The sequence below is a fragment of the Artemia sp. Qi Xiang Cuo genome, chromosome 16 (assembly GCF_049724085.1).
Source record: "Artemia sp. Qi Xiang Cuo chromosome 16, ASM4972408v1, whole genome shotgun sequence".
NCBI lineage: Eukaryota > Metazoa > Arthropoda > Branchiopoda > Anostraca > Artemiidae > Artemia > Artemia sp. Qi Xiang Cuo.
In genome coordinates, this window is record NC_142809.1 from 18,486,399 (window position 1) to 18,499,462 (window position 13,064).

At 36.4% G+C, this 13,064-nt stretch overlaps 1 protein-coding gene across 2 annotated transcripts in view; it reads right to left on the reverse strand.

Moving 5' to 3' along the window:
- The window catches only part of LOC148942649 (protein Hook homolog 3-like), a 94,329-nt gene that overhangs the window by 50,007 nt on the left and 31,258 nt on the right, over positions 1-13,064 (reverse strand). The gene's annotated exons all lie outside the window — the stretch shown is intronic.

The window sequence follows — 13,064 nt, forward strand, 5'->3', positions numbered from 1 at the left end:
GGTTACAGGGTTTGAGCCTTTCCCCCCCCCCCCAAAAAAAACCTGTTCGACTCGTAAAAACGTAAAAAATGCATATAAACAGATTTTTGATGCGTTCTTTCAATTTTTCCCCTTTTTTGGGGGGGGGGGGAGGGTAAACCCCCCCCCAAAAAAAAAAAACGATCTGTATGCCCTTGCATACAAATCGGTCTTCTGTGTAATTTTCAAAGCCTTAGAAATGGGAAGGAGCAGAGATGCGAGTTTGAGAATGCCTTCCCAGGCCATAATTTAGGCTCTGAATTCATTCCTGAAAGTTCCATTCTACTAATAAAACTACTCACCAAGATAGCAAACAAAAAACTCATCAAGAATTAATTATCTAAAATCTAGCTCCCCTGGACACCACTTTTAAAAACTGAAGTTTCTTTTGCTGCATTCTTCAAGTGATCGATGATCGGAGCTTTGATATTAGGATAGGAAATATTGAAAAATTGAAATTTGATTCTTTACATAAACAAACAATTTGTGTTTAGATAATGCTGTTAAAAAAAAGTTCAAAAGTTGTCAATGTGACAAAACATGTTGCTGTCTTGTTCTTGAAGTTTGAGATTTAACTCCTAGATTTTTACGAATGTCAGCAAGTTATACGACTTTTGATGGTCTCCTCCTCCGTCCCTCGCTCTTTACGCTACAGCTTTTTAGTACTTAAAAAGGCGCTTCTTATTCCAATTAAACAGCCATTGTGTTTTTTGGACAAAAAGTCAAAACTTAGCGTAAAGAGTGAGGAATTAAGGAGGGAGCAGGCCCCCTCATATAAAAAATATTTTTCGGTGGAAAATTACCCTGCGAAAAATTCCTCCCACGTAAACTACCCTCCACGCTGAAATTCCCCCCGGAAAATTCCGGGGGGGGGGGGAACTTCCTGGACCCCCCCCCACCCTAAAAAAACAAAAAATTTCCTCCCCACCGAAAATTCTCCCCAAAAAAAGTCCGTATATTTCCCAATAACAAATGGATATAATGGGCAGATTTCATAATTTACGTCCCTTTCTCCAGGGGCTGAGGAGGTTATATCATTCCCAAAGAAAGTTATAGGACCTTTTAACTATGCTGAACAAAATGACTATCTCAAAATTTTGATCAGATGTCTTAGGGAAAAAAAGTGGAATGGGGGGGGCTAGCTGCCCTCCAATCTTTTTCGTCAACTTAAATAGGCATAAGAACTTTTAAATTTCCGTTTGACTGAGCCCTCTTCCGATCTTCTAGATCCATTGGTTTGATATGATGATGACCCCGACAAAAAAAAAAAAAAAAAAAAAAAAAAAAAAAAAAAAAAAAGCAAATAAGTAAACACGCATCCGTGATCTTTATGCTGGCAAAAAATATAACATTCCCCATTTTTATAGATAACAGCTTGAAACTTAAACACTGGGGTTTTCTGATATGCTGAATATCATGTTCTGATTTTCATTAAGATCCCGTAACTTTTGGGGGGTATTTCTCCCTTATTTGGAAATCAGTGAGCATATATTCGCAGGGTCATCAACTTAGGGCCCACAGATACATAAACCAAATCCGATTTGATTTTTTTTTTCTCATAAACTATAATCAAAAGTTTATGTTTAACTTACAAAAGTAAAAACTAGTGCTAGTATCGACAAAAAGGCAAAATTAGTTTAATTAGTATAATAGGCAAAATCAGAGTAAGAATAAGTGTCTGACCTCAGTTTCTGAAAAAACACAATTACAAATCTGGAAGAAAAGTACTTGCGTATTATACCAACTACAAGTGAAGTTAGGATAATCATAAAGAAAAATACCAAAATCTGATGAGAATATAATACTTTAGCAACGAAACTATGGACACTACAGCTGAGAATTATGGAAAGCAGGCCGTCCAGAACACATTATATTTAATACCTAACCAACTCTATATATTAAATATTTGGTATTTACGTATTATACCGACAACACTGTTGTCTTTGATCTGTTTAAAAACCAGGGCTGTCACTAGTTATGATTTTTCTAACATTTTGGGATTTCAGTATTGAGCTGGGGATCTTGGGAAAAGTACATATACTAACCGTTAACGTCAAAGGTATATTAAGCATATACAAAAAAACTTTTGATAGTATATCCTATATATCATTTTGCTAAAATATATAAATACTATATAGTGTATATAAATACTAATACAATATTTAATATCTTGGGTTTTTCTTCTAAACTTTGGTATTTTTCTTTCAAGTGAGCATGTGGTAGTTGTTTAATTCTCAGTGGCAGCCCTACCACCGAAAACATGCCACACAAGCAAGTATCTTAATTTCACTTCGACTTTTCATCAGAAGAAATAGTGATTCAACAAGCAACTAACAAATCATAGTGTTCAACCAAGAAACATTCAGCTGAAACGGGGATATTAATAACATGAATTACAAATGGTTTAGCAACGACTTTGTAGACTTAAATTTTCCCAAAAATGCTATTCATCAAAAACATTACAAATCTCACTTAATTATTCACAGACTTTTTGAATAACAATCGCTACAATATAATGCCATTCACACCTCTGCCTCTAGCATTCATTGCGTGAATTAAAACCTATTGTCCGTTTATTTTCTCAGTTGGGGTTTTACCCAATTTTTTTTTTTAATTCCCATTTCTCAGTTTGATTACTAATACTTCCATTTTAGACTGGCAGTATGAAGATGCTAATGCTTGAAAGTTTCTTTCCCAAAAAGCACCCTACCGGAGAAACGATAATCGGAAAAGAAAAAAAAATAATTCTTAATCAAAACGGCATGTTCAAGTAATAGAAAATATTTTTAATGGAAGCTGGTTAGGAAACGTTCTGCAGATGAGGAATGACAGATTGCCAAAGATCGTCCTTGTCGGCCACCCATCTAGTGCCGAACGAAAAGCAGGTTGTCTTCGAATGGGCTGGGAGTATGTCGTAAGAAAATATTTAAGGAAAATGGAAATTTCTTTGGGGGTTGTAAAGATGAAGGCTAAAGAAGGAGGAATAAATTTGGGTGGAAGAGTGTGCGTAACTGTGCTTACGCTGGGAACAGCTTGGTGCTGCAGCGAGTTGTTAGTAGTAGCAGTATTTTACAACAATTAGGATTAATGAGTTATATATTATATGATTACATAATATATATATATATATATGAATTATATGATTAATTTTTTTTCTCATTTCTTCTTTAAATTTATTTTAACTTTTGTTATGTTCTTATCAAATTTTCTTTTCTTTCTGAAGCTATGTTAGCGGGAAGTGTAATTTTTTTCCCCCTATTGTTTGATAAAGGAGACATTACGAGATTCCTCTCTTCTCCTTTGTACAAAATTTATGTATATGTTTTTGTTAAATAAAGTCAAGTCAAGTCAATAACTAATATATACTTCAGTATATATTATTGAGAGGGAAAGGAAAGAGGAACAGAGACAAGAGGGGGGGGGGTCCAAAAAAATGGTATAATTCTCTTTAGGCTCTCTAGCAGATTTTAACCCAAGGGGAGTATTTGCGGAGGGACATTTTCGTGATAAAAATAGAAAGCCAATCATAGTCAGGACAAAAAATGTTCCAGCATCTCTACCTCAAAGACTGCCGAAACAGTGATATATACAGCATAGAACTTAAAGCCATCGTTACGGCTAGGTGCTCAGCCAGAATTAATCCAGCTCTAAATGGGTACCTGGGGAAGTCTGGGGAAAGTAAACAGGAAGGGTGTGCGAAGGCACAAGACGACTGGCTCCAGCCCCACATTGCACTTCCTCGATGATGGGCCATGAAACAGATATCAGCCAGCACCGCTGGTAGGGACTGTTGAGTCCAGCGACGTATTCTTTACCTTTGTTTTTTTTACCATCAGTACGGCATCCACTGCCGTATGAGTGTGTCGTACAAAAAAATTCAAAACAGTGTTTAATTTAGCTTAATTCATTTTGTTTTTTTTTTTTCGTTGATAAAGGGTTCCAGACGCAAAGTCGAAACATTCGGATTTTTTTATTATTTAAAGTTTGTTGCTTTTTTTCACTGCTTTGTTTAAAAATATCAATATCATACCCGTTTTCTCTTTATTCCCATTTTTTTAAATTCAGTACTACTACTAACAACTCACTGCAGAACCAAGCCGCATGACGCGAGCACAGCTACGACCGCTCTTTCTCCATCCCAATCTATTTAAAGCATCCTTCTTTTCAACATCCCGAGAAGTTCCAATTTCCCTTTAATTGTTCCTCACGCATAATTTTAGAAAAATGAAAAAAATACTCTAAAAAATGGAATGATCTTGAAGCAAGTTACATCATCCAATTTAACGTGTCTAAGAAATCTATAGCCAAGGTTTCAAGCTCCTGACTGCAAAAATGCAAATCTTCGTATTAACTGGAAATAAATCATAAAATTTCGTCAGTTTCTATCCGTTGTTTGTTTTGTTTTTTCACTGGGGGGAGGGGGGGGGGTAAATCAAACCAGTTGTCACAAACAACTGGGAGAAGAGCTTTTCGAATAAAACCGTGGAGTTTTGGTGCCTCTTGAAGAACCAAGACAGATTGGTAAAAAAAAAGAAGTCGATTTTAACCATTAGGGTAGGATGGGGTAAACCGGAGATAAAGTTCAGAAGAAAGGGTTGATTACCCTTTAATTTCTTAATTGAATGAATTTTAAGTACGTAAAAATACTGTTTTACACATTTGCAGAAAAGAAAAAAGGTAATATACACAATTTGAATATATATTATACATGAGGGTTACTATTCTTTTTGTTAATATTTCGAACTGAAAATTCTACTTGTTTTTCTACATCAAAACATTTTGTAGATCTCACATAGTTAAACAAATTGTCCAAATTGGTTATACCGGGATATTCTGAGCTACATTTACTTAAATTCATTTTATGTATAAAGGTGAGAAATGGTAGGGGGGGGGGTTGAAAATTTAACTTCAAATTACCCATGGTGGGATTATTAGTTTGTTATTTTTTTTAAGAATCCGTTTGAAAACCTTGCAAAGCACTTTTCAATATTATTCCTTTATTCACTTGCCTTAATTTTGACTACAGTAAAGTGAAGGTGCTATACACTGAACGTGAACAATTTGAACTTTAGGGAGTGGTCGAGGCCTAATAAAACAAATGTATTGCTTGTTTTAATAATTTTCCTTTTCATATTCTTAATTGAAATTATTTTGAGTGAATGACAAATTCAATGATAATCTTTGGCTGACACTTAATCTGAATTTTCAGACCAAAAAACGCTGATTATTACGATATTTCAAAAGTTTATGAAAATATATTAGTAAAAGTTATAAAAAAAAATACATATTGTATCCTCCCAGTCTAGTACTCAACTGTTAAAGTCTTTAATGCGTAGGCCAACTACTACTACTAACAATTCACTGCAGAACCAAACCACCTGGGACCAACACAGTTACACGCGCTTCTCCTCCATCCCAATCTACCCAAAGTCTCCCTCTTCTACTTCCTCCCAAAAAGTTCCCATTTCCCCATTCCCTTAAATCTTTCCTTACGGCCTCCTCCTACTTTATTCAGGGACGATCTTATTTTCCTTTAGCCCTAGACGGTTGGCCAACAAAGACAATCTTTGGCAATCTATCACCCTTCATCCTCAAAACGGGTCCTGGTGACCTCATCCTTTCTCGCATTTTAGCCCCAAAAAATAAGATTAACCCACATTTTTCATACAGCTTACTGCCTGAGATACGGTCAGTCAGCTGGGTACCCAAAACAATCCATAGGCAATTTCTCTGGAAAACATATAGCAAGTCCTCTTCCGTTTTCCGTAGGCCAATAGTTTATAAAATAAGACGTATGATTTTTATTTTTAACTGAGTTTTGAAGGATTAAAATTCTTTTTTCTCCAATGAAAATATGGTTTCTATGAAAGTTTTAGTTGCAATTTCAGTACCAATTTACCGCATATTAGCATGACTCATTAAAGGGTTCAGGGTCATACCTCCAAATTACCCCACGTGGCGTAAATTAGATGTATTCTATATTTGCGCGGGTATGTTTTTTTGTGGGGGTAGAATGTTTTTCTTTTATTTTTGAAACAATCCAAACAGTTTACAAGAATGAAGTCTTCTACTACAGCCATTTTGATATTGACGAAAATGGCAATAGTATCGGCATAATAAGAAAAAACCCAAATTTACCACCAATTTCCCCAATCCCATTCATGCGAATCAATCACCAATTTCGGTCTAAAAAGGGTAAGAATTCTATCAAGCAAAAAATCTGAGATACAGGCAGTTAGTTAACTACTGTTATAGGCAACTCGCTGCAGCACCAAGCCCCCTGAGGCCAACGCATCGGCGCACTCTTCAGCTTCATCCCACTCTATTCAAAAATTCACTCTTTACCCCCTCCCATAGAGCTCCCCCCGCCCCCCTTGGGACGACCTGCTTGTCGTTTGCCCCAAGATTGATGTCCAAAAAGCAGTATAGAGAAAATTAATTATAGGTCCATTACAACATTGGTTTATTAAAGGGAATTTATTTACAGAGGGGGTGGATTTGAAGAAATATATTTGGACTGAACGCGCAATACAGGTATTTTATGGGGTTTCAACTACTTACCAAAATACTCTGACAAAACAAGCTTAAGGTTAGGGAGCACCGGTCTGAGGGTTGCAGCTCCTCTAAAATTTATGAGAAGGTAAATTTTATTTATATAGAAAATAAATCTAAACGAGCCCTTTCATTCTCGAAGTAGTGTTATAGGAAAGCTTAAGTTTAATGTAAAGAGCAGATATGGATGGATCTCCTTCGGATTTAAAAAAAAAGCCTGAACATGGGAATAAAAACTGCGTGGCGTTTTGCAAAAAAGGTAGAAGTCCACTTTTCCTAATTTTACAGGAGAGCAGAATGAAAATGAAAACGCACAATGAAAAAATCTCTCAAAAATCAGAATTTAAGAAACTTAAAACCTTAAAGATTCATTCCCAGTTAATTTTTTTATCGGAATTCAAATGTCCAAATTACTGAATTGTTCGTTACTTAGAAGATAAGGCACTTACGATATTTTTTACGTCCTTTTGGAATAATTTATAACTCGTTCAGAATTAAAGATAAGCCCATTTTGAACAGACCAATCGACAGATCTCTTTGAGTTCTGTCGAACCCTATGTTTAACTTATTTTCGGAAAAAAGTGGACTAAGGCCCTTTTTGCAAAACGCCACGGAACTAAAAGACAGCTCTTATAAGGTGAGAATAAAAGCAACGTTAACATTTCAAATAAACAGAGATTGTCAGGTCCCTGGCGGAGCGGCTGTGTATGGATCCAATTTCCGCTAGAGCCTAAATTTTTGCCTCGGTGCTTCAGGAAAGAATACTCTAACACAAAAGTAGTGCGATAAAGATTTCAATTTTTTAGCTAATTGTTTCTAGAATGAAAGGGTTTACTGAATTGTACTTTCTTTATCCATTAGAATTTCCAATCCAATTCAAATGTTTTATTGGGCAAAAAATGTAAAAATAAATTGCTCGCAATTGCCGATCTATTTTTTTGCATCCTAAAATGTCCTCAGGTAAGGACAAGTCAAACCTTAGAATGATGAGCGAGGACCGAGGGAGGTGGCAACCCCCTCATCCATAAGGTAATTTCTATTCGTCATTAGCTTTAACCCTTACTTTCTTGTGAAAAATTTATTCAATAGAGATAAGAAATGACACTAACACAGACATACTCAAAGGAATTGGAGTTATTAAAAGCATTTAAATAGAAAAAAAAGAACTTAAATTGACAACTTCATAGAATAAAAATTAAAACGGATATTGGATCATTCATATCTGCTGGCACGGACGCAAATGAGTGTCATTTTTCTTCCGTTAGCAAAAAGATAACATGATGCTTATTTTCTTCCAAATAGAGCAGGTGTAAGCACTTTGGCACGCAATATGAATTATATGATATTTGTCAGTAGAGTGTATCGTGTAACTTTTTACATGCCTCAAACTGAATACACAATTTAGATAGCAAAGTACAGTCACATTATCAATATTTGCACTTAGCATCTGTTTTTTATTCTTTATATCTTTTTTTTTAACAAATTTTATTTAGACATACATCGTAGTGTAAAAGCCATTAATCATAGATGTTATATATCATAATTAGCTGTGCTTCTGGGTTATTAGTTTCCAATTCTTAGAGGAGAGAGATTCTTCAGACCAGTATAAGAACGGCAGACCCCCTCTCCCTTGTGTTTACATACAACAAGGGTAATTTTTTCAATTTTTTTTCAATGACTTACCACCCCCCCCCCTTCGCAACTAGATAAAACCATGAACAGTTTGCTGCGTGTCTAACTGTATACGATACATATTCTATGAGGTGCTTGCAGCAAAATCTAGCGAAAAAATCGCTTGTACACATTAGCTTCATCATAGAACTTATAGTGAGGAATGTTTATCAGTATATACTTATATAGTGGGTTATCCAGGAGGTTCAGCCCCTCTCCATCGCGAAGTACCACGTCTTTCAAATTTCTTAAATACTAAGGAAAAACTAGATACTTCAATAATTTTAATTGTCAATTTTCGGTTGTGGCTGAATGCATGTTGAAAAATTGCATATTTACGATTCTACAAATATGTATTTGAGTAATTATAGCAACCCTAATTGCCTTCTTTTTTTCTGACATCTTTGTATAAATATTAGCATCTCCTGCCCCCTCTCTTTACAAATTTTTGGGTGTTAGCCCCCCACCACTGAGTTTCTGGACACACTCCTCTACTCATTTATTTCGCCTGTTTCCTTTTCCGAATCCCCCCCCCCCCCTCCCAAAAAAATCTTTACGTGCCTTATGTAGTTATTTGAGCAGCCCTATCGAACGCTTTTCTAATAGAATTAATTCCTAGAAAACTGACACATTACAAATTGCTTGTGTGCAAAAAAAAATACAAACTTGAAAAGAGTTTTTTTTGAAAAGAGATTTTTGTTTGTGTACATAGGTATTTTCAAAGACCACACTGCCATTAGACAGCGAAAACAGATACAAAAATATGGATATTTTAATCACATATACAGTGACCGTTATCAGCAGATATACTAATGACGGTCACTGTATATCAGAAAAAAAAATATTCAGTATTTTTTTTTTATTGTTCTTTCACACTCTAATAAAAGGTTTTATCCCTATTTGAACTGTTGTGTGCTGTAGCAAATTTTAATAGGATAGTCTAAAAATACTTCTACAAATTTACAAGGTGAAAATTATATATTATAACAGATAATTGCAGTGCAGTGTATACACTACAGTGCAGTGTATAATTGAGTTTTTGTTCGTGTTTTATCTTTTTTAGTGATACTCCGTCTTTAGTACCTTTTTTTTGACGGGTAATAAATAAATAATAATAATAATTACCAAGACTAGGGACATTCCATTGTTATGGGGGGGGTGCATATTTAAGGCGTTCCAAATTACTCCAGACAAGTGAATCAAATGAAGATTGTATGTGAGTATGGGGAAATCACAAGATTAGGAGATGGGATACAAAATTCTTGTAACGCACAAAAATATTAAATTAAAATACTAAAGTTTATGTTAAAACTAAAATTGGAAAAAACTAGGGCATAAACAAATACCAAGGCTGTTCTAGGTTTAAACAATAAGGTTAAAAGATAACAAGATCATAAACAGTGTATTTAAATCAAGAATTTCTTAAGAATTCCACACAAGAAAGAATAAAATTCTGCTTTTCCCTTATCGTTGTAAAACAACCTGTTTTGCAACAACTGTTGCAACAACTCCTGGTTTACTAATGCATGGAGAATTGACCCATCAAATTGTATGGGTTAAGGAAATCGGTCTTAGTCTCTGCCATAGCATTGTGATCAAAGCGAAAACAAAGGTTTAATCACCTCGCTCTCAGGAAGACTCCCTCTTAGATCACTGAATTCCAGGTGAATCATATATGGTTGTTTCTAAAGTAAAGAATTGATGTTTTCGCTCAAATCTGCCTTCCCCTAGCATCACTGATCACTTTGGAAAGAGATATTCTATTTTTTACTTAAAAATCATTAGTATTGCCTATATTGTTATCGAAGGCGCCCGCATAACTTTATGCAGGCGAGGCTGGTCGCAAAAAAAAACTCAAGTTGCTATAAATTAAAAATAAAACACTTTCTACATTTTACCAGGGGCAGTCCACCGGGACTAATACTAAGGGGAAATCAATTTCTACAGGTTAACATCCTTATTCGATTTTTATACACTCGTTCCTTTACTCTTTACCCCTCCTTATTACAGCCCTGGTCAAAACGGTATCGTATGTATACAGAAGGGGGGGGGGGCACTCCGATATTAATCCGAAGAATCCCCCTCCTCGAAGAATTGGAAAATGATAACCAAGAAATGCAACTAGTAATGGTAAATCTGAATCGCTTTCAATCCAAATTCCATCTAAACAGTTTTTTGTTCTAATTCTAATAGAGTACAGAATACAGAAGGATGCAGAATGCAGAGGTCAGTGTTCTATAGTTATGACCTATAGCAACAAAACCGTCACTGAGTACGACAGTGTAGCGTTCAGAATACAATAAGGGAAGTCAGAAGGCGTCCGCATTAGTACATGGAGTATAAACAATAAGTAGGATAATGGTTTATATAAATGTTAAAACAGTCAGCTAGAACTTTTTATACTTGAAAAAGGTCAACAGTAATGTTTTCTCCAGGCTTACCATCGTCATCCGATATATTTTCATGGATAAGTTCTACTGACTCTTTGATATATAACGTGACCAGTGATTGCACCCCCACCCTCCGGCCCCTACACCATTGAAAATACCCCACCCCCTAGAAAATACAACCCGGGAAAATGTTCCTCCGCAGAAAATACCCCCCCCTGCGGCTGGTTGGTCTCCAATCCCTTTCGACTTATAAAAAAGGGACTTGAACTCTCAATATCTGATCTAATGAGCAACCTGCGAAGTTTCTGCAACCATGTGGTAGAGGTGTGGATGAGGAATGGGCAGTCCCTCTCCTATACAGAATAAGTTCTGCTCATTTTGGAGTCTAATATTACTCTTTACTTTCATAATAACAACGGAGACCAAAGATATTCCCAGAAATCATAAGGGATTAGATGTCAATTTCACATTTTGTACCTCCTCCCCCCAACAAAATCCTGTCGTACCCCCCCCCCCAACAAAAATTCTGGTTATGACCCTGGGGATCATACATCAATTTTAACCTCCACCATCCCCTCGTCTATTCCTTAGAACATATTCTGTATTTATCTGATGGCTCAATGAGAGCTGAATATTTTGGCATTAAAATGCACATTTGAGGTATCTACCTCCCACCCAAAATACTAAACAATCAGAGAACCCCATTGTAGAAGTTTAAGTGCCTTTTTAAGTTCTGTAATGTGTGCATTGCTTACAAATAGTATTTGTTATTGGGGAGCACACGGACATTTTCGAGGAAGTTTCTACAGGGAAGGGGGGGGGTTGTCTGGGGAATTTTCAGTAGGGAGTGAATTTTTCGGAATAATTTTCTTTCAGCGAGGATGTATTTTCCGGGGGATATTTTCCACGGGGTCGGGGTAGTTTCAGCGGTGGTGGCGGTATTTTCCGCGGATTACTTTCCACGAGGGGGGGGCGTTTTCCGCGGGGGGGGGGGGGTAAACGACTAGAACCGATATTTATAATAAAGAAAGTTTTTTTGACAAACAAAATAACCAAGATTGTTTTTTGTGATAAGTCTGGCAGTGGGGTCATTGTTTCGAAACTACAGACTGTGTTCACCTTTAAGGCCAGTCGATACCTTAAATCATTTTGCGAGCCTCAGCGTCGGTTACTGTAGATAAATTTAGTCAGTAGGGTCAAAATCAATAATATTTGTCTACTAGTCTTGGCCCGTACAAAATGCTCCTCCCATTTAATATCCCATCAACTATCCAGTGTATAATTGCCAGTCACTGAATAATGGTGCAAATTTGTATTATTCATAATTGCGAAAGCAGAAAAGAATGTAGTGAGAAAAGAATGTAGTAGCGAAGTGGTTCGCTACTGTCCCTTCTCACAGGCGTAACTTAACTGAGTGGCCTATGCAGGATTTCTAAAAGCGGGGTTTGGATTAAATTTTAGCAAATACGAAAATTTCTAATGCTAACTTCTAATCAACACTGCAACAGAGACATGACTGAAATTTCATAAATAGTGGGAGGGATCCACAAAGTGGCGGGACTATTTGAAATTTTCCACAAAAAGTTATACCACGAAGGGGCAACCTAACAGTTTTAGGCCTCACAAGAATCTGTGGTTTTAGATAGTAATATTGCGCCATGGAGCGTCAAAACGTTTTATGCTTGGTAAGGAAAATGTTCCCTTGAATTTTTCCTCTTTTATGCTCTTTTTTGGGCAATAAAAATGTCCTTCGAACATTGATGTAGAACCTTTTTTTTTCATCTAATCAATGGTTGAATATCCTTATCCAAGAAAATACCAAACGTCTGTTAAGAACTGTTTTTTTTTGTGAAATTCTTAGTGAGTTTTCAGAAAATTGATGGACATCAAAAGAATTGTATCAAGGAGGCACACTTGTGCCTCTATAAAGAGGCGACCCACCACAATGTTAAGCGATTTCCGGTCCTAGCGGTCGCAGAGAGACAGCGGTAATCGCATTTTGTAGCCCAAGCTCAAACTAAGAAACGTGCAAAATTTCACCTCCCTCCGACTTTATCTTCATGGGTAAAAGTGGGCCGGAAGTTTCGACCCTCCGACCACAGGGGACCACAATCCCTTTAACGTTGTCCGATTGGGTTGAAATTTAGAGGCTAAGCTTTCCTAGGGCCCGGGAGCTTATCCTCGAAATTCCAGCTCAATCCGATCACTCCTTCCCTGTTTTCCAAAAACCAAATACAGCCACTTAAAGTTCAGTTCTCTTTTTTTTTTGTTATAGACGCCTACAGGCCAGAGTTGGCAACTGATCCGGGTGAATGAGGACTCATTCGAAGCAGAATTTGACCTGTTAGGGTCTATTGATATTTTTAGACCGAAAAAAGTATCCCCCGAATTTACATTTACGAAAAACCTCGTTTTCCTATAATAGCCCATGTT